The sequence below is a fragment of the Pan paniscus genome, chromosome 14, assembly GCF_029289425.2.
Source record: "Pan paniscus chromosome 14, NHGRI_mPanPan1-v2.0_pri, whole genome shotgun sequence".
Classification (NCBI taxonomy): Eukaryota; Metazoa; Chordata; class Mammalia; order Primates; family Hominidae; genus Pan; species Pan paniscus.
This window is the reverse complement of record NC_073263.2, coordinates 28,190,746-28,216,548: the sequence shown is the minus strand read 5'-3', so window position 1 is coordinate 28,216,548 and position 25,803 is coordinate 28,190,746. Positions and strand designations below refer to the sequence as shown.

At 43.3% G+C, this 25,803-nt stretch overlaps 1 pseudogene; it reads right to left on the bottom strand.

The window, feature by feature from the left end:
- Nucleotides 1–24,584: 24,584 nt before the first annotated feature.
- LOC100977019 (eukaryotic initiation factor 4A-I-like) lies at nt 24,585–25,803 on the bottom strand (annotated as a pseudogene).

The following is a 25,803-nucleotide window of genomic DNA, read 5'->3' as shown; positions in this document are numbered from 1 at the left end:
TCTAGGTGAGCATACAGACGGGCAGGCTGTGGAGGCTCCAACCCCATAGCAGTGTCTAGGGATGAATGTTTACAGACCCAGTGGGCGTGTGTTACAGGGTGCTCTTTTAGTTTGGCTGTCTGTAGGCGGCTTGTGTTAGTCAGCTCAATTAGACCCCTGCCTTACCACAACGACAGAGGGCTTTCTGTATCCCAGTGTTCCTGCCTTGGTGTTTGAGAATGCGTGCAAGGTTTTATTGAGTGGAAGTAGCTCTCAACAGATGGGGGAGCCAGAAGGGAGATGGTTTTCCCCTGGAGTGGGGCCACTCAGCAGCCTGGGCTCTCCTCCAACTGCCCCAGCCAAACTCCCCATCGTTCTGCCGGTTGGTGGCCTGCTGGTGCCTGTCCATGTGTTCCTCTCCATGTCCAGCCACCTGTGTGTTCCTCCACTGAGGTGCTTCTCTCCATGTCAGGAGGTGTCTGTGTCTGCCTGCTAGAGTCTCCAGGGGGTTTTCATAGGCACAGGATGGGGGTGTGGCAGGCCAGGGTGGTCTTGGGAAATGCAACTCTTGGGCAGGAAATGCCTGTCCTCACCTAGGTCTGTGGGGGTGGAGCCCTAGCCAGGGACCATGCCCTCCTTTACCCAGCACTTCCCTTCCCCTCTTCCGTATCATTTAAAGGGACCACGCTCTTCCCTTCCCAGCACTTCCCTTCGGTATCAACGTGACGTCCTCCAGACTCATCTGGGTTCTGTATTAAGGCCTTTTCTTCAAAGACACTGCATCTTTCTCAGGGGCTCATGGCATCTGGACATTATCCCCATATCCTTCAATTCTCCTCTTCCCCATTACTGGCCCCATTCAACTCAGCTTGGCTAGAAAGCAGCTGTTATGTTATCCTGAATCCCCCCTGGCCAGACGAGGTGGCTCACACTTGTAATCCCAGCATTTTGGGAGGCTGAGGCTGAAGGAATGCTTGAGGCCAGGAGTTCAAGACCAGCCTGGGCAACATAGTGAGACCTTCTCTCTATTTAAAAAAAAATTATGAAAAAGAAAAAACAATCCTCTCCCTCCTGATTCGCTTACAAAATTATTTATTTATGGAATAATATAAGCAATGAGGGTGAGGGGCCCATTTGGGAATAGGTAGGCCTAGTTCATTCTCCAAAGAATTTACATAAAAGAAAGATGAATATATATACAGTTTATGGAGATATTTGCAAAGAAACATTAGTTACATTGAAATCCAAGTGCTCAGAGATACAAATGAGACAATGGGCAGAATTAATCTGGATTGCAAACTGCAATCCAGAGGGAGGGAGGAGAGGAAAGGAGAGATTCACACCAGCAGTGGAAGAGAAAGGAGTCCCAGGTCTAGAAGTGGGTTTTGGTGAATGTCCAGGGGTTGCTGGAAGTTCAAAGCAAAGCATGTGGATTTGAGGCTGTAGAACGGGGTGGGAGGCACTGAACAATCTTTTTTTTTTTTTTTTGAGACAGAGTCACACTCTGTCAGCCAGGCTGGAGTGCAGTGACACTGTCATGGCTCCCTGCTGCTTTGACCTCCCAGATTTAAGCGATCCTTCCACCTCAGCCTCCTAAGTAGCTTGGACCACAGGTGCATGCCGCCATGCTTGGCTAATTTCTTTCTTTCTTTTTTTTTTTTTTGTAGAGTTTGCGGTAGGGGAGGTGGTCTGTGTATGTTGCCCAGGCTGGTCTTGAACTCCTCAGCTCAAGTGATGCTCCCACCTCCGTCTCCCAAAGTGTTAGGATTATGGGTGTGAGCCACTGCACCAGGCCTAGCGAGCATTCTTGATCAGAACCAAGCTGCCCAAGGAGGGTGTAGGTGAAGAGGGAGGCAGTGGGTTAGCAGCCAGAAGAAACATCCAAGCAGGACAGCACTGACTTTGATTTGATAAGATGATTCCAAAGGTTCCCAGCAGGGTGCAGTAACATGGTCAAGCAGGAGAAATGGCTGCAGCTCATTCAACACCAGCCTGTAGTGGAGATTGGGGGTGGATATAAAGAACAATGTTGCAAACTGCAAAGCCATAGAGGCCTGGTCATGAGATGTGGATGGGATTCTGGGGAAGGGAAGGATACGCTCAGCTGTCAGGCAGGCTGCAGAGAAGGAAGCTGCTGTCCTTGGCAGCTGACGGGGTGTGATGAAAACTAGAGAGGCGGCATGGATTACCGAGGCTGCAGGCTTGCGGAAGCGATGGGGACTGGCAAAGCTCACCAGGACAGAGAAGTTGGGCAACAGGCAAGGCTGGGTGAGGGAAGGGTGGGGAGTTTGAGGTCTCAGGCCTATTTGTATTTGGTTGGCAATCTCCTGGAGCCCTTGGTACGTGACTTATAGAAGAAGGAAGGCCGGGATGTGTCTTGGGCTAGGAGGGTGGTGGGAGGCAGTTCTAGGCCATGCAAGGTGCATGGAGGAGCCCCCGAGCTGTTCTCTATCCAACAAGAAAGACAAGTGCTCCCCTTAGCAATGTGTAAGTCAGTGAAGGACCTTGTCAGTCCCCTGTCCCTCCATCTCTGAGCTTGGAAAGTTAAGAACACAGAGCTGGGACACCACTGTCTCAGCTCACATTTGTTTTATGTATAATGTGACATTTGCCTTTAAATTATCTTTATCTTTAAATTATCTTTATATATATATCCTTAAATTATATTTAAATTATCTTTAAAGCATTGACAAAGTAGCATAGTTTACTCACCTGAAAAGAGTTTGGGATTTGGAGACTCACAAACTTGGATTAAAATCCTAGATCTGGAAAGAAAATGTGGTCTATCCATACAATGGACTGTAATTCAGCCTTAAAAAAACCAGGAAATTCTGACATGTGCTATAACATGGTTGGATCTTGTGGATGTTATGCTAAGTGAAATAAGCCAGTCACGGAAAGACACATGCTACATTATTCCACTTAGATGAGGTACCTAGGGCAATCCGATTCGTAGAAACATAAAGTAGAATGGTGGTTGCCAGGAACTGGGAAAAAAGGGAAGGAGGAGTTGTGGTTTAATGGGTCAGTTTCAGTTTTGCAAGATGAAAAAGTTCTGGCAATTGTTGCGCAATATGCACGTAGTTAACACTGTTGTATTGTACCCTTGAAAACAGTTAAGATGGTACATTTTATGTTAGACGATTCTACCTCAATTAAAAAAAAAATCCAAGATCCAGTCCTAGTGACTGTGTGGCCTTGACTTTGCACAAGTCACCTAATTTTTTTTTAACCTAATTTCTTGGAGTCTCAGTTTCTTCATCTGTAAGATGGGAGTAGAATACCCACTCATAAAGATATTCTGAGGATGAAATGAAAGCATGTATGTGAAGCCTCCAACGTACCATCAGCGCATAAAAGATGTTCGCATGTTAGTTCAATTAAATGTGCTACATTTAATTCCACTATCATCAAAACCTAAATGGTTCCCTTTTAAGAACCCAGACCCTTTTAAGAAATAGCAGTGTGTCTCAGTGCAGCCCACACAATACTGAGGATAAAATGGTTAACAGTAATACCCTGAGCTGCTACACCCAAAGGATTTGTAATAGGGCTACACAAGAAGTGAACCAGCATTTCTTTTGTTGTTGTTGTTGTTTCCAAGACAGGGTCTCACCATGTTGCAGCTGGCCTCAAACTCCTTGGCTCAAGCCCCAGGCTCCCAGGAGTCAGGGACTACAGATACATGCCACCACGCCTGGTTCTGCATTCTTGTTTTTGATGGGAGAGGGGTCCCATTTAAAAAGGTCACTCTTCTTGTCAAAAGAAGCTGAAAATATTCCCTCCTGCACACAAATTAGGAAGAAATCAAATACAACTAGCCCGAACTTTGGGTTCTCAGATATGACAGGCCTCAAAAATATGGAGAAGATTTTTGCAAAAAGTAGACGTCACAAACAACAAGCATTTTGGTTAACCCCAAGGGAAGGAGAAACAAACCTCCTTAGGAATATGATTGCTAAATATTTGATGCTCAAAGTGAAATTTGAACAAGTTCCAGTGTAGAGACAGAGGCCTTACTAGAGAGGTAGAACCAGATAATTGTGGAATATGCTTAGGAGAATCACTAGAACTTGGAGATCCAAGATGAAGAAGAATTCAGCCAAGACTGGAACAGAGAACATTTCCTTAGCCATTCCACGCTGAGTTTTTCTCATTCTTTAGTGAGAAGAATTTGGTGGTTTATGCCAAAATGCCTTTCTATACCATGTGTGGTCTGTTGCATAAAATTAGAAGTTAACAGGAAATGAACTGGATTGGTCTTATTTTATAGCATGGGTTCAAACCCTCTCGATACCTCCTTTTGTTATCTTCATAAAGTCCTGGGTTAAGGCCAGCCTCCAGCTATTATTGTAGCAAGATACCTGTGCAGGGTGGACCCTTCATGATTGCAGTTCAAATCCTGGTGCCCGGAGTTTCCAGGTAAGCAGCAACCCTCACACAATGTTGTCTGGGTGTGCGGCATGTGTAACAATAGTGCACCACACCCAGAAAGACGATATGCCAAAACATTAAAATATCCTACCCAGCCACTGTGTCACGTAGAACACGCATGGCCTAACACAAGCCAGTCCCTCTTAAAATATCAGGGTCATTGACAGGGTCAGTCACAGGCTGACTTAATACTTGCACATTGCTCTCAACTTTCTTAGGCTGTTTACTTAAGCTGTCTCAGGCTTCCTCTCCGCCTTGGTTAACAACATGGCGGCGGGGCTTTGGCATCAGGCAGAACTGAGTTGGAATTCCATCTCTATCCCCTCTAATGACTGTGCAAGCTACTCATGTTACTCAACCTTGCTGAGTTCTTCAGAATTCTGCATCCATGCAGCCATAAAAAAAAGAACAAGATCACGTCCTTTGCAGCAACATGGATGGAGCTGGAGGCCATTATCCGAAGTGAACTAATGCAGAAACAGTAAACCAAAAATGGCATCTTCTCACTTCTAAGTGGGAGGTAAACATCGGGTACACACAGACACAAAGATGAGATCAAGAGACACTGGGGATTCCAAAACAAGGGAGGGAGAGAGGGGATTAAGGGTTGAAAAACTACCTATTGGGTACTATGTTCATTACTTGGGTAATGGGATCATTAGAAGCCTAAACCTTGGCGTCATGCAATATACTCACATAACAAATCTGCACATGTACCCCCGAATCTAAAGTGAAATTAAAAGAGAAAAGAAAAAAAAAAAGAATTCCGGATCCTTAGAGAGAATTTAAGAAGCTACCCCAGGTTCAGGGGGAGAAGAGAGAGGACATAGCTGAAGGTCACCTGGTCCACATGAGCTCCACTCTAAATGCCAACTGCCGCCTCTCACGTCTTCCCTGTGTCACCCTTTCTTTCATTGCCCCTGTTGCTGATTCTTGCTTCATTCTTTCTCATCCCAGGAACCTGCTCCTAGGCCTTGACCTCTTTCCTTGATGAGCTCTTTCATTCACAGACACTCCTATGCTCACAGAATCTCTGATAACGTCCTTCATGCTCACAAAGATTTCATCTTCCTTTACACACACTCTCCCTTAACTATGTTTCTCCCTTTATTAAAATAAAAAATGGACTGGCCCTTCAATTTCATGCTTGTCCCAAATGCCCTAAATGGATGTAAGAGGGCTGCTAACTTTTCAGTGTTCTCTGATCTCACTCTTACAAGGACGTGCATCTTTTTCTTATCATTAAGGTATCTGGTCTATAGGGCAGGGTCTTGTGTTTCGTGTTCCCATCCCCTGTGTGTGAGAGAGAAGGCACGTGTTTCCTCGAACGTGTCTGTTTTTCTGTCTGGGATACTGACACCACGTTGTAATCTGGATCCTGTATCCCACTTGCCCTCGAGGCCCGGCAGGACAGCTGAGCCCCTATGTGCGCTCGGCCAGCTGCCCCTTCCACTTCGGCATCCTGCTTGGGAACTTTCTCCTACGTAGATGCTCCTGATTAACTCGACCTAAAACCCGGTTTCCACAGCTACGTGTTCAAATGAAACGGCCGTGGAGACATCGAGGATCTCCTTGCTTCCTGCGGAGGAAGATCAATTTCTCCTTCCTCCTTTAATTTGCAACCGACTTCCTCCAGGAAGCGGGCGTTCCTCAGGACATGTCAGAAAGTAGCGGTTACATATCGGGTCTTTTACATGAGAAGTTGCAGGTTTTTAAGGAGTGCTGAAAACCAGGCACTTTCCCCTGGGTCTTGCCCATACAATCACATCTGGCTCACATCAGCTCCTGCTGACTTAACACATGTCTCTGTGGCTTCCCCATCCTTACCGTCCAGGGCCAACCCGACTGCAAAGCTTGTTTTTTCTGTCTCATGCTCAAAACAAAAGCATGTCCCTGCTTTTGACCCAGGCCTGCCCTCACGTTTAGAAATCACAAGGTGTGTTGTTGGTCTCCTGAGCTCACTTCTGGTGAAATGATGTGGGTGGCTGAGGAGGGTTTTATAAATGAGGTTTGATCAAAACAGGGGCTGGGTCCCCCTGCAGCAAACCCCTGAGGCTAGGAGTTCGAGACCAGCCTGGCCAACATGGCGAAAGCCCGTCTCTACCAAAAATACAAAAACTAGTCGTCGTGGTTGCAGGCACCTGTAATCCCAGTTACTCGGGAGGCTGAGGCAGGAGAATCGCTTGAACCCAGGACGCAGAGGTTGCAGTGAGCCGAGATGGTGCCCCTGCACTCCAGCCTGGGTGACAGAGTGAGACTCTGTCTTAAAAAAAAAAAAGGAAAAAAAAATGACATAGTCATTGTCCAAATCAGGAACCTCGTGAGAACCCAAAGAGTTGGAGCAGGACTGGCTGGCGCAAGGAAAGGTTTGGAATTAAGAATCTTCTGAGCTGTGTTTAATAGCCATTCATGTATTGGATGATTTAGATCTTGGTTTCCCAAAAATGGGAGTTACCACAGGATGGCTGCCATGTTTAAATAAGAAATTTAAAGATATTTCAGTGAAAAGAAATACATTGATTATTACTACAATGATGGTAAGTAATATAATATAGTAATATCCCTTTTGTGAGGATATCTATTCCTCACAAAATTTCTGAGGTGAGTGCTATGATTCTCCCTGGCTGACAGAAAAGGGCTCAAAGTTTAGGGAAGTGACAGCAAAGGGAGATAGGAATGCTGCTCGCTTGGCCTGGCTCTAGATGTTTGCCCTTAACCACCACACTAGTAGTGATAGTTACCTCCATATTGGTAATGGAGGTAACTAGTATTGGTAACTAGTAGTGATGGTTATCTCCAATTGGTAATACTTGGTAATTATTACCAATTATTATTACCAATAATTGGCTTCTTACCAATATTCCAGTTTAGTAATAATTGGTAATTAGTGCAATGTATACTTTTTATAAATGATAAATTGCAAATAAAATTCATGTTCATTGTAAAAAAAAACTCACACAACAGAAATATTGTAAGTATTTAAAGTTAAAAGTGGTAGGCCCGTCCCCCGAGAAGGGTGTCGGCTGTTTGATAAACATCCATTCAGACTTTTTTTTGATGCCTGTACACTGAAGGCTGTTTGTTTTCACAGAAGTTAAATCATACCTTATGCATTGTTCTGCATGACAGTTACATCTTTTTTTTTAGATGAAAGCAGTGTAGGGTAGTGGCTAAGCACAGGCTTTGGCGTCTGAGCTGTGTTTAAGTCTCCAACCCCTCCTAGTAGAGCTGCGTGTCCTTGGGCTAATTACTTAACTTCTTTAAGTCTCATCTTTAAAATGGGTCTCATGCAAGAAGACATACGCATGGGCAACAAGCATATGAAAACCTGCTCCACATAACTGATCATTAGAAAAATGCAAATCAAAACCATGGTGAGATACCATCTCACACCAGTCGGAATGGCTACTATTAAAAACTCCAAAAATAGCAGAGATTACAGAGAAAAGAGAGCACTTATATTGCTGGTGGGAATGTAAATTAGTTCAGCCACTGTGGAAAGCAGTTTGGAGATTTCTCAAAGAATTAAAACAGAACTGCCATTTGACCCAGCAATCCCATTACTGGGTATATACTCAAAGGAATATAAATCACTCATCACTCACGAGGTCAGGAGTTCCAGACCAGCCTGACCAACATGGTGAAACCGCGTCTCTACTAAAAATACAAAAATTAGCCGGGCGTGGTGGCGGGTGCCTGTAATCCCAGCTACTCAGGAGGCTGAGGCAGGAGAATGGCGTGAACCTGGGAGGCGGAGGTTGCAGTGAGCCGAGATCGTGCCCCTGCATTCCAGCCTGGGTGACAGAGTGAGACTGTCTCAAAAAAAAAAAAAAAAAATCACTCATGATAAAGATACATGCACGCATGTGTTCATTGTAGCACTGTTCACAATAGCGAAGACAGGAAATCAACCTAGATGCCCATCAACAGTGGACTGGATAAAGAAAATGGGGTACATGTACACCATGGAATACTACACAGCCATGAAAAAGAACGAGATCATGTTCTTTGCAGCAATGTGGTTGCGGCTGGAGGCCATTATCCTAAGCATATTAATGCAGGAACAGAAAACCAAATACTGCATGTTCTCACTCACAAGTGGGAGCTAGACACTGAGTACATATGGACATGAAGAAGGGAACCATAGGCACTGAGGCCTACTTGAAGTTGGAGGGTGGGAGGAGGGTGAGGATTGAAAAACTACCTAATCAGGTGCTATGATCACTATCTGGGTGATGAAATCATTTGCACAGCAAAGCCCAGCAACATGCAATTCACCCATGTAACAAATCTGCACATAGGTACCCCCAAACCTAAAATAAAAGTTGGAAGGAAATAAATAAATAAATATGTAACTATTTAATTTTAAAAGATGGGCCTCATGCTATTTACCTTTCAGTGTCCTTATGATGATTAGAGATGACAGATGTAAAATTGCCAGGCACATATGAAGTAGCGGGGGTCATTATTATTTTTAATAAGTTATTTAAATTCTGGAGCATTTTTCGTTCTTGAACTGCAAAACAAGGTGGGTTGTATTCTATAAAGTTACTCTCTTAGATGCTTTATTCTGATGAATTCTCAGTGGTGTTCATTCCTGTTTTCTTTTTTAAATCAGAGGTTTTCGACCTTCAATGCAAATTACAATTACTTGGGAGGCTTTAAAAAGTCCCAAACCAGGCCACACTGCAGAGCAACTACATCAAAATCTCTGCTCTTGGGACTTAAACATTAGTCTTTTTCTAAAGTTCTCCAGGTGATCCCAGTATTCAGGCAAGCAAGAGAATCACCACTTTGTATGGTACTCTCTGTGCTCCCAAGAAATAAATATATAGACAGGAAGGGAATGGATTTCATTTGCTGAATATATTTGAATCCAAGAGTTTATTACTTTTCTTTCCTCAGTGCAGTATAATTAATATTTAAATACACATGCAGAGTGAGAGCCAGATAAATTAAATCAAACAAAATATCATAAATTGTTAAGTATATTCTATATTTTTCACTGTAAAAATACAAAAAAATAAAATTTAAACATAAAAATTAGGCTGGGCGTGGTGGCTCATGCCTGTAATCCCAGCACTTTGGGAGGCCAAGTTGGGCAGATCATCTAAGGTCAGGAGTTTGAGACCAGCCTGGCCAATCCCACCTCTACTAAAAGTACAAAAATTAGCTGGGCGTGGTGGCAAGTGCCTGGAGTCCCAGCTACTCGGGAGGCTGAGGTGGGAGAATCGCTTGAACCCAGGAGGTGGAGGTTGCAGTGAGCGGAGACTGCACCACTGCACTCCAGCCTGGGCAACAGAGTGAGACTCTATCCCCCCCGCAAAAAGAAATTATAGTCCTACCACCTTAAAATATACATATACTTTATATATAAGTATACTTATATTCATGTATTTTATATATATACATTTTTACTGGTGTCTAGTGTAGATGGATTTTTTTCTATAATAGACTTTATTTATTTATTTATTTATTTTTGAGACAGGGTCTCTCGCTCTGTCGCCCAGGCTGGAGTGCAGGGGCACCATCTCGGCTCACTGCAACCTCTGACTCTCGAGTTCAAGCGATTCTCCTGCCTCAGCCTCTCAAGTAACTGGGATTACAGGCACCCACCATGCCCAGCTAATTTTTGTATTTTTTGGTAGAGATGGGCTTTTGCCATGTTGGCCTGGCTGATCTCGAACTCCTGACCTTTGGTGATCCACCCACCTCGGCTTCCCAAAGTGCTGGGATTACAGATGTGAGCCACCATGCCCAGCCTATAATACACTTTAAAATATGTAATTATATCCAATATTATAATTCCATATACCTTTACATTAGTGAAGAAATTACATCATAGAGGAATTGGCTTCAGGTTAACATCTCAGCAGCTAGGAGGACCCTGTTGTTCTCAGCTAAGTGCAATTCGTTATAAAGTTGTCTATAGTGGGGAGTGTACATTCATTTAAACTCTTTTTGTTACGTTGATTTATTTTTTCCTTTGGATTGAAGTAACTCAGTGGGAAAGTGAAGAAAGGCATTGGCTGGGATGAGGAGAGAAGGAAAGAGAGTCATTTCCACACGTGACTACGAAGCGGATTGTAGTAATTTTTCTTCCATAGTGAAACTCCTACTTAAGCTCGTTATAAAACCTCTGGAAAAAAAAAGCACATGCAACAGGCAACAGTGGCCACCTACAAATGGGGATACATGTGGCTGGGGAGAGGATTCACCTTGAATACCACATTCACACACTACTTCTCAAAGAAAAACTGCATTATTGAAAACAATCTATCCTTTACTACCAGTAACTACTCTCCATTGTCACTTCTCTGGGATAAGCGCTTAGTTTATCTGTGTTTTCTCGTTTGGCTTATTTATGCATTTACCTCATAATGATACTTGTATAAATAAACAGATAGTTCTTGACCTCTGGAAGCATACTGATAAATCAGCCCACAGACATGCTGAGGAACCAAGGGCAAACAGCAGACAATTCACTTGGTGCAAGCCACAAGGAAGGTGTATTTGAGGGAATGCATTGTGGGTGGAACATACTTAGTCAGGGTGGGGTCACAGGGAAATCACCTTTCTTGCCGAAGAGATTCCAGGGAAGACAGGAAGATTGTGGAGGTGGTTTCAATGGCCAAGGAGACATTTGTGAAGTATGGGGGAGGAAGGATGGTGCAGACACAGGTGTAGCCTCAGAGGTGACTTAGCCAGAACACTGTTGCAGCTGACCAGGGGCTCATCACATGGAGATCCCACAAATGACAACAAGAGAACATTTGATTAGAGAGTTGAAGGAATGGAGGGAACACGTCATGAAGGTGTGTGGGAGGGTAATGTTCAAGTGTGGAAGCAGCCACTGCGAAAGCTCTGGGGCAGAAATGTGCTTGACGTATTCAGGAGATGGTAAAGAAGCTGTTGTGGCTGAAGCAGAGGGAACTATATTACTCTCTAATCCAAACTGTAAGCTCCTTGAGGTCAGAGACCATGTCTGCCTGGCTCAAGGTTTTGCCCCTAATGTCTCACACTGGGGCCAGCGTATGCTCTAACTGAATTAATTCACATCTTACAATAGCTTCCCCACTGATGTAGTTTCACCCATCAGATTCTGAATGGGGTAGACAGGGAGCCTCTGGACAAAGGTAGATTTGGGCAACAGAGGAACGGGATTTATAAAACAAGAATAGCAAACACTTAGGGGGTTGAGAATAAACCTGACGGGTACTGCTTGATGCTCCAGTGGTCAAAGCTGACTATGGAAGAAGGCTCTGGAAATGACTTCTTATAACCATACCAGGTTATATATATGCACTCTTTCAGATGACTAATGACTTAATATGAGATAAAAACAACATCCTCTACTTACTCTGTGCCTAATACTTCACTAAATGTTTTAGCGGAATTAGCTTTACATGATTGTTGCGGAGATTAAATGAGATATCTCCATTTTACAGATGAACAAACTGACTTTTAGACTTGCCTGAGGTCACACAAACAATGGCAGAGACAAGTAAGGAGCCTGGGCAGTGTGATTCTAAAGTCTTTACCGTTAAACCCTGTTCCATAATTGCCTCCCTCCTCTTCTTGTCCCATGGTGGTGGGATGGTCTTATTATCGTGGTATGGACATGCCAGTGAATGAAGGTACAGAGAATAAACCTTAAATCTCAGATTGGACTCCCACTTCAGTGTATTTTTAAGTCAAATGATGGCAACTGCCCCCAATGTTTGTCTTCTGGCTTGGGGTCTAGTCCTCAGGAATGAGGGCAAGAAGCAGCTACAATGAGAGGGAAGTCTTTATCAAGGAATCTATGACCTTGAGGCTTGAAATTGACTGAGAAAAGTACCCCTGACTAGGAGGGAGCCCGGTGATAAAAGGAAGTAATGCCTAACAAGGGAACGCCTGGATGTTTTCATGGAAAATGGCAGCACAGTCCTGGAAAATCCCTGTCATGCCCTATCTCTCCAAGACACAGATGAGATGAGCTGTGTGGTATTCCCACTGGGACAAGCACTGACAGGAAATTAGGGTGGCTGGGAGGGCAGGAGCACCCACCTAAGGGATCGAGATATGCCTCCAAAATCAACAGCCATTGATTCATTAACTTACAAGTAAAAACACAATGGAGATGTTTTGGCTGTTGACACATGGCCCTGCCACTGAGGCCCAGCAATGTCAATTAGGAAGGAAACGGTTGAATGCAAGTTCTTTAGGTTGTCCGTGTGACCTCTAACACGATCACAGGCCTATTCAAAGGGTGTATGGAACTAACAGTAAGATGACTAACTCAAACCCGGACAGTGGCTAAGAGCAGTGAGTTCCCTGAGAAGTCCTTTAAAAGGAAGAATGTGGGCTTTCCCATCTCTATCTACTTCCCTCTGGAGAGTCTTTAAAGAAATCAAAGAGACTGAAGACAGGAAGTAGCCTTTATCCTGTGATCTCACCACAACCCACTTGGTGCTTTACTGCCAAACAGAGGCCTCTTCCCTGATGTGATAAGAAGAGCTGCTTTCTTGAAGATCTGAGTGGTCCTTGGCACTCATGGCAGTCTTGTCAGCAGGATGTTGGCCTCTGGATCAGGGGCTGAATCCTAATCTCTGGGAAAGCCCTGTGGATAAAACCGTGAAGAGTTGACATGAATGCAAAACAGTGAATGAACCCATTCCCCAGATTAAAGGAAAATGGGGGATGAATGGAAGATGCTTGGGCCAGTTCCTTACAGTATCGCCAAAGACTGTAACACCAGGCTAGATCGACTTCCTGCCCTTTAATTTAGCTTCTGAATTTTCTGTGAGAACACAGATATCTTTATCAGGATAGAAAATACATGCGCATTAATTCCTCAAAGGAGGGGAAGCGCACTGAAACACATCAGGATGAAAACAAAACACACCAGGGCAAGCGACAATGAGGAAAACTACAAAACATCTGCCTCCATCTGGTCTAAAGGCAGGGCCATTAGTGCAGGATGTGGCACCAATTTAGAGCTGATTGCCAGAAAGCCCGTTACTCTGATCTTCGTGGACCACAGCATGAACTTTGTGGGCTTGAAAGCACAATGTTGGTGTTTTTGTGTGTGTGTGAATATGTTAAGGAAGAAATTGAAAGTGAGTAATCAATGTCAGGAAGTCACATCTCTTTTTCAGACATGACACATGTTTATTTTTAATGTGGTTCTAATGTCCCTCACCAGCAGAAAAAGTATTGAACTAAGAGTGAGGCCCAAAACCTGGGTCTGGTTTTGGGTTTTCCACTAAGTGGATGGCCTTCAGTATTTCAAGTCAGTTGGGATTTTAGAGCCTGCAGTTTGTAATGCCTTGGGCTAAACACACTGGGAGATATAAAGATGAACAATCCAAGACATCTGTCCTCAAACTTGCATCCAAATTGAGCAGACAGGCAAATGAAAAAAAAAAAGAAAACCATTGAGAGCATAAGGGAGGGGGTGGTAGGTGTTAAAATAAAAGTACAACATGGTAAGATAATAGGAAGCTGGAGGAGATTGATTTCAACTGGCAAGATATTTAATAGGCATAGAGGGATTACATTCTAGGTGGAGGAAATAGCATTATAACCTGGCAGATTTATAAAAACAGAACCACAGTGAGATACTATTTCACACTCATTAGGCTGGCTACTATAAAAAATAATTAACATGTGTTGGTGAGGATGTGGAGCAATTGGAACTCGTGTGCACTGTTGGTGGGAATGTAAAATGATGCAGCCACTATAGGAAACGGTACGACAGTTCCTCGAAAAATTGAAAATAGAGCTACCATATGATCCAGCAATTCTGCTTCTAGGTATATACCCCAAAGAATTGAAAGCAGAATCTCAAGGAGATGTTTGTACACTCATATTCATAGTAGCATTATTCATAATAGCGAAAACGTGGAAGCAACCAACCCAAGTGCCCATCAACAGTGAATGGATAAACAAAATGTGATACATACATGCAATGAAACATTATTTAACCTTACAAGGAAATTTTGACATGTGCTACAACATGGATGAACCTTGAGAATATGATGCTAAGTTAAATTAGCCAGTTACCAAAAGATAAATACAGTAGATTCCACTCATATCGAGGTGCTTAGTCATCAAATTTATAGAGACAGAAAGTAGAATGGTGTTTCCCAGGGCCTAGGATTAGGGAGGGGAAGTGAGGAGTTGTTTAATGGATACAGAGTTTCAGTTTTACAAGCGGTAAAGAGTTCTGTGGGAGGATGGTGGTGGATGATAACACAACAATGTGAATGTACTTAATGCTACTGAGCTGTACACTTAAAGATAATCAAGGTAGTAAATTTTAGATTATGTGTATTTTATCACAATATAAAAAACAAGAAGAAGCAGGGTAGATTTAAGAGAAAAGAGTCTGTGAGCCAAGGGTTTAGGAGATAAAGACCAATCAGGGCTCTTGGAGAGGGTCTCGAGCCAGGGCAAGCCAAGTTTTTTGCCACGTGGTACCTACCAATGAGAGGGGAGAGGAAGAAAAAAATAAACTCAAGATAGGCCATCTATGGGGAGAAATACATTTTGTCTTGGGAATGACCCAATAAATGTCATGGTCATATTTGTTATCAATATGTTTTATGAGTTTTTGCTATAAATATGGTATTTAGGAATATCCCAGTGCCATTTGGGATAAGACAGATTCTTATCCCATCTGAGAAAAGTCTTGTGGGGCCACGCCATGCTCCATTCCCATGACCCAGACAAGCAACTTTCTATCTGGATGTGAACCAGGTGAATATCCCAGATGGCACATCAAAATTAGGATTAGAGGAGGGCTAAATATAGGGACACTTTACAAAGATGTGAGTGGAGTGTAGGGGAACCATGAGGAAGAGAGCAGTGTACTGGAGCAAGTAACTGGGACTATTACCATCCCCAGACCTACAGGGTAAGGAGAGGGAGTGGGTACTGGCTCTGGAAGGAAGGGGCCACGTTGCTCAGTGGCTGCCTTCGGAAGTACAGTGACATTGGTGCCCTGCTGCAGCCAGCCCTAGACAATCCCACAGGGAACGAACCTGGGAAAAAAACAACTCTGAACTCACTCCTATCTGGGACCTCCTGCCAGTGATCCTCACCTGCCAAGGCCGAAAGGGAAACCCATGGCTAAGCGGCCTGTCTGATGTCGTCCAGGGCTCTCTAACATCAGCACTCCCTGGAAGGCCTGGTACAACACAGATTGCTGGACCCCACCCCAACGTTTCTGATTCAGTAGGTTCTGGTGAGGCCTGAGAATTTGCATTTTTAACAAGTTAACATTTTAACAAGTTAACAAGTGGGGACCACACTTTGAGAACCACTGACGTAGCCCATGCAGATCAGCCTCCTAGAACAAACAGCAGAAGAAAGATGGAGAGTAGATTTGCAAAGGCAAACACCTATTTAATTTAATTTAATTTAATTTAATTAAGGATGCTGATGGACCCCATATGAGTATCAAAATCTTTGCAGGCCTCAGTTTCCGTGCCTATACAATACTCAGTTTCCTTGCTTACTTTGTGAAGTGTCCCCTATATTCAACTCTCCTCTAATTCTAAGCCCTCCTGTCTCTAAAAGAGACCTGTAAGATGCCTTCTAACTCAATCTGTGATCCCATGGATGCAGAGCTGCAGTGCCTAAAGCTCCATCTCTTGAATGACCATGAAGATAGTACTTCCTTGTACAAGTGAAGCAGTTACTATTGCTATAGACATCTAGTGGTTTGTAGAGTCATGTGATGCATTATGTGGATAGATTTTTGTTTTCTAATTGTTTTTCCTATTTGATTTAAAGCTACTTTGGACAGGACATATACAACGACCTTTCCGGAATATTTCTCTATAGACAAAAGAGGCATTCACTACATCAGATAACCTATGCTCCAAAATAGGCAGGTCCCATTTGATTTGTGCAAAATCAGACATCAAGGAGATCATTTTAAATGTTACGAGAGAATGAACCTAATTAATAAAATCCAGTGGGTTTATACTAACTATGCCTGTAAAATTGCTATTCAGTGTTGCCTGTGAAATACTTTTCTCTTTTCCAGAGCTCATTTGTTAGAATCAAAAGACCCCCATGGTCCTCCAGGTCATCGGTGACTGCACATGTGTAAGTGTGTGCATGGGCTCTGAGTGTTTATGCATCTCTTCACGGGTGTTTGATTTTGGGTCCCATATATTCACAGTGATGCGGATGATACATAGGCATGGCTGAAAGGGTTTGGAAAATACCCATCTGTTCTTTGGTTCCCAGTTTTTCTTTCAATTAACAACAACAACAAAAAACCCTTTTCTTAAGTTCTTATGCAATGGCTGGTTGAAAATAGACCCCCTCCCAGAAGTCTCCTTCTTCCTGCAGCCTCCAGGAATCTTAAAATGTCTTTTAAACAATCATTTTGCTCTCTCTTCAGGGTGTCTCTGACCCAGAAATTTAAGCTGCTCTTAAGTTACTGATTTACGTATTAATTCACGGATCTGTGGCTATGAAGTCAATCTGTGGCTTAAGGATACGTGAGTAAGTCATGGGGAAGATTTCAGTTGGGATATTTCTGGCTGGATTCTGGGAGATTAAAGACTTTCAGGTGCCTTTAGGGTAGATCTTTCATTAAGAGCTTTCAGAGACTTGGGCCCATGGAATAGCCTCCTCTATAGATCCATTTCATTCATTCAACAAACTTTTCTGAGTACCCACGATAGTGCTCTAGAAACCCATCATGGTGTGTGGTACGGACTCCTCACGTAGCAGACTTAAACCTGTATATGAGGTACGTGAGGAGCCAGAAGTCAAAGTGATGAGTTCTCCCAGTAGACTTCTAGGGCCCCTGGGGACAGACACTTGTTCATTTCATGACTGTATATCTAGCTACCTAGCACATACTGGGTTCTCAGTAAGTATTTATTGACTGAGTGCAGTAATGGAAAAGTAAACAAAGAGCTGTGGGGGCATCGAGGTAGGACTGCTTCATCCTCCCTGGGGGGCCCTGGATGGGCACCAGCTCACTAGGAGAAGAAGGCAGAGGCCTCTGTACCCTTGTCTTCTTAGGAGGCCATGAGCAGCCCTCGCTCTGTACTTAAAGGTTCAATTTGTTTTGACAAACCAAAGAGACAAACAAAACAAGCCTGAATTTTGTTCTAAACATATTACCTCAAGCTTTTAGGGCCAACAACCGGAAAATGTCTGCAGACCTTTTGCACGGAATTGCCATTCATGGTTCACTTGACTCTGGGTGGGGAGGTGATAGATTCAAGCCAAATTACTTGTGACTTCAAAATGTATTGATTGTGAACTGAAGGGACCTGAGCATCATCCTTCTGAAGAATATACAGAAGGTATTAAATGAGCTGGAGCCCCTGCCTGCTCTCTTCTTGTTCCCTTGTTATTTTTACTTGGGCATGGACCTGGGATGGGGCAGAGTATTAGGGGATGAAGGTGAATATGGTGAGTAGAACCATAAAGCCAGAAATTTCTTTTAAATAAGAAGGAAAAGGAAACTCCCAATGAATTTACAGTCTTCCGGGAATTACCTGATTCTGGATTAGGGAGGCAGGGGAGTTCTGTTGATTCAAGGGAAAGGCATGCTTGACATGGGAGTGTAAGAAGAGAGAGAAACTTTGCTCATTTGTTCCTTCTCTTCCTGTAACCAGCCACAGACTGAAATAAACTTAAGAGGCCCAGTGGTCGCTGGAGACCAGCTCACGAGAGCCAATCATTAAGTTTTCAGGAAATTTACCAAGCGGCTGATAAACACATCTGTTACTAAAAATTATACAAACTTACAATTAAATAAATTATATTAAAAATAAAAGTGATAAATGCTCAAAACTCATAATTATTACATGTTTTACTATTTGGTATGCTTTTGAGGTTACTTATATCTGTTAAATCTGTATGGTATAAATATTATAGGTGGAATGTTACCACCCATCTCTTCCTCAACCCTATGCTTAGTGGCCTCATGTTTTTCCACCCCCACCAGAGTCAGCTATTAAACATTCACTAGCACATCACTGCAAAAGACCCTCAGAAGTTTCTTAGGAATAGATTTACTTAAGTTTCCATGGGCCTTGGGGTGCTGTGGGCAGTCCAGCTTGGTGGCCTCTGAGGACGGCTATCCTGAGCAATGTGTGCTGGACCATAATATTGGCCCTTCATTTGCAGCACAATTGTTGTGTATTGGGGCATTATGACATTCTGTGGTTGGAAATATTTCAGTATGTAATGAAATAGAAAATAATTCAGAAGAGAGTGTTAACAGCTTTATTAATATATAATTCACAGACCATATAATTCACTCCTATAAAGTGTACAATGATTTTTAGTATATTCACAAAGTTGTGCAGCTGACACCACAATCAATTTTAGAACGTGCTCAACACCCTAAAAAGAAACCCTGGGGCTGGGCGCAGTTGCTCACGCCTGTAATCCCAGCACTTTGGGAGGCTGAAGCAGTCGGATCGCCTGAGGTCAGGAGTTCGAGACCAGCCTGGCCAACATGGTGAAACCCTGTTTCTACTAAAAATACAAAAATTGCCAGGCGTGGTAGTGCATGCCTGTAATCCAAGCTACTCGGGAGGCTGAGGCAGGAGAATTGCTTGAACCCAAGAGGCGGAGGTTGCAGTGAGCCGAGACCATGCCATTGCACTGCAGCCTGGGCAATAGAGCGAGACTCCATCTCAAAAAAAAAAAAAAAAAAATAGAATACCATTTGACCCAGCCATCCCATTACTGGGTATATACCCAAAGGATTATAAATCATGCTGCTATTAAGACACATGCACACGTATGTTTATTGTGGCACTATTCACAATAGCAAAGACTTGGAACCAACCCAAATGTCCAACAATGATAGACTGGATTAAGAGAATGTGGCACATATGCACCATGGAATATTATGCAGCCATAAAAAATGATAAGTTCATGTCCTTTGTAGGGACATGGATGAAGCTGGAAACCATCATTCTCAGCAAACTATCGCAAGGACAAAAAACCAAACACCACATGTTCTCACTCATAGGTGGGAATTGAACAATGAGAACACATGGACACAGGAAGGGGAACATCACACACCGGGGCCTGTTGTGTGGTGGGGGTATGGGGGAGGGATAGCGTTAGGAGATATACCTAATGTTAAATGAAGAGTTAATGGGTGCAGCACACCAACATGGCACATGTATACATATGTAACAAACCTGCACGTTGTGCACATGTACCCTAAAACTTAAAGTATAGTTAAAAAAAAAAGAAACCCTATGCACATTAGCCGTCACTCTCCATTTCCCCTTAGTCTTCCCTCTCCTCTCCCCTCCAAGAATGAGGCAACCACTAGTCTTCTTTTGGTCTCCAGAGATTTGTCTATCTGGACATTTCATGTAAATGGCACCATACAATAGATGGCTTTTTCTGACCCACTTCTTAGACATAACATAATGTTTTCAAGGTTCATCCATGTTGCAGCATTTGTCAGTACATACTTCATTCCTTTTTATTGCTGCATAATATTCCCTTGGTTGGATATACTACCTTTTTTTATCCTTTCATCAGTGGATGGATATTTGGATTGTTTCCACTTTTTGACTATTATAAATAAATGCTGCTATGAGTATTCGTGTACAAGATTTTATGTGGGCATAAGTTTTCATTTATGTTGAGTATTCACCCACCGAGGAGTGAAATTGTGGGGGTAATATGCTAACTCCGTGTTTAACTATTTGAAGAACTGCAAAATATTTTCCAAAGAGGCTGCACCATTTTACATTTCCACCAGCAATGTACAAGAGTTCCAATCTCTCTACACCCTCACCAATACTTGTTATCTGATTTATTTTAGGCATCCTAGTGGGTGTGAGATGGTATCTCATTGTGATTTTTATTTGTATTTTCTTAGTGACTAGTAATGTTGAGCATCTTTTCGTGGGCTTATTGGCCATTTGTATATCTTCTTCGGAGAAATTTTCATTCCAACTATTTGCTCATTTTTAAATCGAGTTGTCTTTTTTATTGTTGAGTTGTAACACTTCTGGATTCAAGTTGCTTATGAAATATATGATTTGTAATTATTCTCTCCCACTGTGTGGCTTGTCTTCACTTTCTTGATTGTGTCCTTTGAATCACAAAGGTTTTTAATTTTGATGGAAGTCCATTTATTTTTGTTGTTGTTGTGCTTTTGGCATTATATATCTAAGAAGGCTTTGCCTAACCCAAGTCCACAAAGACTTACTCCTGTTTTCTTCTAGGAGTTTTGTAGCTTTAGCTCTTAAATTTAGGTCTATGATATATTTGGGGGAACTTTTGTGTACAGTGTAAGGGAAAGATCCAACTTTATTCTTTTGCATGTGGATATTCAGTTGTCCTAGCACCATTTGTTGAAAATAATATTATTTACAAATTGAATTCTCTTGGCATGGAATAGATTTTGAGGTATTACCTTACTTTTTCACCTGATGCTACCCCTAATTTCTTTAAACATCTATTTATTTCCATTAATCATTTCTGGCCTCATAGCTCAGGCTGCTTGGCCAGGCCTTCCCCTGAGGCACCCATTTTAACACAGACTGGTGTATAGAGCCCAGACCAGAGGCACTCTCTAATCTCTATGTGCATTAGCCAGGGTAGACCAAGTACTGTAACAAACAGCCTCCTACATCTCAGTGGCCCAACACAATCAAAGTTTATTTTTCTCTTATCGTAGTCCCATGTGAATTGGTGGGGGAAGGGATGTTCCATGCACGTACTCAGGACTCAGTCTCCTTCCAGCAAGAGGCTCTTCTGTCGCCTAGGGCTTTATAGTCCTCTTTTTTCCCTTAGCTGCTGACCAGACCCAGATGGTCGGGTCTGCTGTCCCCAAGGGCTTATTGTCCTTCACTAGATCTTCTGGATCTGGCCAGTAGTCAAAGAAAGAAAGAGAGAGAACAGGGAGGATCTTGCAGGAGTTTTTTTAAGGGCCAGGCTTGGAAGCGGCACACATCATTCCTAATTCCCCAGGATTCATCATACAGCTCCAACTGGCTGCAAGATAAACTGAAAAATGTCGACTCACTGTATGCTGGGAGGAAGAAGAGACAGGATTTGGTTAACATACAGCAGTCTCTGCCATAACATCTATATAATCTATTTTAAGAAATTATGAGTGTGAATATGTTTGCTCCTAGCTGCTGCAGAAACCCCCACCTCCAATCTCCCTCCTCCACATTCTGTGACAGGGGAATATCTCTCCAGCAGCTCAGTTGCAGTTTGTGTGAGCCCCCATGGAAGGCAATTGCTGGTTTGACGAAAGGCAAAGATCTGTCTGAGCGGAACAGAGAGCAGAACTGCAGCAGAGTCTATGGGAAATCCAGTAGAAAATTCCAGGAGGAGGGAGCTGGTTTCCTGAAACTTTAAGCTCGATGGGACCTGAACAATATATCATGGCAAATCCTTGGGTGTTGAGTATGCTGAGGTTATAGTCTGTATTATGAATTTGGATCTTGTAAATGTCCATTTATTGAATGTCATAAACTGAGGAATTATGAACAAATGAGGCATGAAGACAGAGCGGGTTTCTCCTGTCTGGAAAGAACTCCTAGGATTGTAATTTTGTGGGCCTCTGATTAAACTGTGCTTTTGTTGCATGTCATATGAGACACTGATTTTTCCTTGTCTCTTCTATATTCTTCTGCTGAAGCTGAAGTCCTTTCTACCACTCTGCCATTCACAGGAGTAGAAGCAGCAACTACATGTTTTCCAGAGCCATCATTAAGAAAATGAGAAGGCACCAGGTCTCTCCTACACCATGTGCTGTCCCCAGTAAACTAGCCCCATCCTTTTGTCTTTTCCTCATGGAGGCCTCAACTGCTGGTCCCCTTCAGAAGGGCTCCAAGCCCGCTGCACCTCACTCTAAGTCTGGGCCCTAAACTGAACTGATACCCATGTTAGAGGAAACATATTTGTGCATTTCTGAAAGACTCAATTTGCCAACTTTTCAGAAAATCACAGACCCCATCTGTGATTTGCTCCTTCACTAGTGATTTTGAATAATATCATGTGTGGATGGGCGTTTGCTTCCTTCTACTCTGACTGTCCCTTGAAATATGTCTCAGGCCACACCCTCTACCTGGAACACCCGCTTCACTCCAAAAGCCCCCTCCTACCAATATTCAAATAATTCTAAAATCACGCTTCTCTCACAGAGCCTTTCCCAGTAAACTGGACCAGGATGATGGTTCTCTCCTCCCCCCACCCCCAAAACCCATCCTGTCTGGACCTGCCATGCACGGGTCATTCGTCACACAACCACACCAAAAACTCTTGCACCATTTCTTTATTCATTACATTTACTAATTAATACATTTGTTGTTTGTCTCGGGCTGGTTTGCCCAGTTGTAGCTGTCAGTCTGAATCAGTGAGCTCCATCTGACACTGCAAACTTCTAGAATAAGGGATCCTTTCATTCTTGATTATAGCCACCAATAATCATGTTCTATTTTTTCTTGGGTTCTGGCCTGTGGTCACACAAAGCATCAGAACTGAAGTGCTGCCTTTAGCTCCCACAATGTGTATGGTGACTAAAGGGAAAGAAGGGAAAGTGGAGTGAGCCCAACAGATACTAAGACCATTTATCATGGGCCCCGATTTAAACGCAGCACTTTAGGGATTCTTACCTGAAGCCAGTGAGGAACATAGCTTCGTCCTTATTTTCTAGATGAGACTCAGAGAGGTTAAGTAGCTTGCCCAAAATCAAACCCTAAATTCTGGAACCATTATGCAAATCATGTCTGTCTGATTTTCTGTTTCTTGATGCCTCCCTAAGCCCAAGTGGCAGGTGTTACTGTTCACCACACTTGCTTAGAATAAAGAGCCTCAGAGCTTTCTCTACATACATGTGTTGATCACAAAGGAGAGAGGATAGCAGCAAAAATCCATCTCTTCTATTAGACCATTAGCTCAATACGTGTGCCCTATTGATAATAGGTGAGTACTTTCATTTAGGTACTCATCTATCAAGAAAGATAGCAAGTACAATGAAACGGGTAGAAACATCCCATTCCCCTCCCCCACCCCCATGAAGGAGCTGAGTAATATTTCCATAGAGAAAAATTACATGGTCATAAGAATGAATTTGGGACTCAGTTCTTTCCTATATGTTGGTGAGAATGGATTGCTTTGAGGAAAGATAACAGGCTAGCATGTACGGACTAAAAAATATTTAAAGGGTCCCTTTCTCTGCACATAGCTGGGCTTGTAAAGTTCTTTTACAGCCTGTAGCAGTGACCCAGGTAGTGTTCAGGTACATGGAAAGGGTTTTACAGAAGATTCCATTAAGTACACAGTGAAAGGCTTTTGTCTTTTGAGTATTAGCAACTGACAGGACCATCGGGACGTGCAGATGAAGTGCAGTTGATTCCCAATGAGGCTATTTCTGTCATCGGTCAGGTCTTCTCCCAGATCCTCCTCCCTCACAACCACTACCTGGCCTGGCAGGCAGCATTGAGGGTGAGGGTCACGGAGAGGGAAACAAAAACATCAGTAATGCCATTTACCTACCCCTGATCTCAAAACACAGTGGCTTAAAACAACTATTCATTTGCTCACTAATTTATGGGTTAGTAATTTGGACTGTGCTAAGCTAGGACAGCTAATCTGTGCTCTGAGTGGTGTTGGCAGTGCTCAATCATGTGGCCAGGTCTTGTTGGCTAGAAAGGCTGGGCTGGCTGAGTCTCCCTCCATGTGTTCTTTTGCCCTCTAGGAGGCTAGCTTGGGCTGTTTACATATTGAAGGAAGAATCCCCACCAGCTAGAGAGAGTAGGTCCCAATGTAAATTTGCTTTACAAGCCTCTGCTTGTATCACTGTTGCTAATATCCCATTGATTGAAGCAAGTCACACCGCCAAACCTAGCATCAATGTGAGACGGAACTATGCAAGGACATGAGTTCAGGGAGATGTGATGTATTGAGGACCATCACTGTAACAATCTACCATACCATATTTTATAGAATATATGCCACAGTGTGTTTTATGCTCTCCATATGAACAACTTTTTCTTTTGGAAAAATTCATTCTTTTTTTTTTTTGCCTCAAAAAGTGACATTCACAGAAAAAAAAAGACAAAATGTCCATCCCTTGGCTCCCTTCCCTCCCGCAGCCCTGCTGCTCCTCAGACCCCCAAGATTGAACTCTGGCTGGGGCTAGGAAGCAGGAAAGCCCCTCAGATGAGGTCAGCAACATTAAGGGGCATTTTCTCAATGGAGGTATTGTAGAAGGTCTCGATGTCTCAGAGTCCTCTTGTCTTCTTCTGTCACCATGTTAATAGCCACACCTTTACGGCCAAACTGTCCACGTCAACCGATTCTGTGGATATAGTTTTCCCTGTTGGTGGGAAGGTCATAGTTGATGACTAAAGAAACCTGCTGCACATCAATGCCTCTGACCGGCAGGTCAGTGATAATCAAAACTCTGCTAGAGCCAGAATGAAACTCCCTCATGATCCCGTCTCATTCCTTCTGGTCCATATCTCCATGCATGGCAGAGACAGTGAAATCTTGAGCATGCATCTTCTTGGTAAGCCAGTCCACCTTCCTGCGGGTGTTGAGGAAGATGACTGCCTGGGTGATGGTCAGGGTTTCATACAAGTCACACAGTGTGTCCAGCTTCCACTCTTCTCGTTCCATGTTGATGTAGAATTGGCAGATACCCTCCAGGGTCAACTCTTCCTTCTTGACCAGAATCCAAATCTGTTCCCTCATGAACTTCTTGGTCACCTCAAGCACATCAGAAGGCATTGTAGCTGATGGCAAAACTACCTGGGTGTTGCTGTTGAGCTCTTGGAATATGTCATAGATCTGGTCCTTGAATCCATGGCTTAACATTTCGTCAGCTTTGTCCAGTACAAACAACTTGATGTATTTGGGAGACAGGTATCTCCAGTTAAGCATATCAAACACATGGCCAGGGGTACCCACAATTATATGGGGAGCTTCCATCTGCAGTTTCTGTACCTCAGCACGAACGTTGGTGCCCCCAATACAGGTGTGACAGGAGGCACCCAGGTGGTCTCCTAGTGCTATGACCACCTTCTGTATCTGCTGAGCCGATTCTCAAGTGGGTGCTAGGACCAAGGCCTGGGTGGCTTTTACATCTAATTCAATCTGATGCAGAATTGATATGGAAAATGTGGCCATTTTCCCAGTGCCAGATTGGGCTTGAACGATCACAACATAACCCCTGATACAAGGTAGAATGGCTCGCTGCTGGATGGCAGAGGGCTTCTCAGAACCATAGGCGTAGATGCCATGGAGAAGGGACTCCAAGAGGTTCATGTCATCAAAGCTGTCAACAATCTCATTCCAGTTACTCTCGATGACACCTTTGGGCTCCATCCCATCAGGGCCATTGTCTCTGGATCAGGAATCCTGACTTGCAGACAT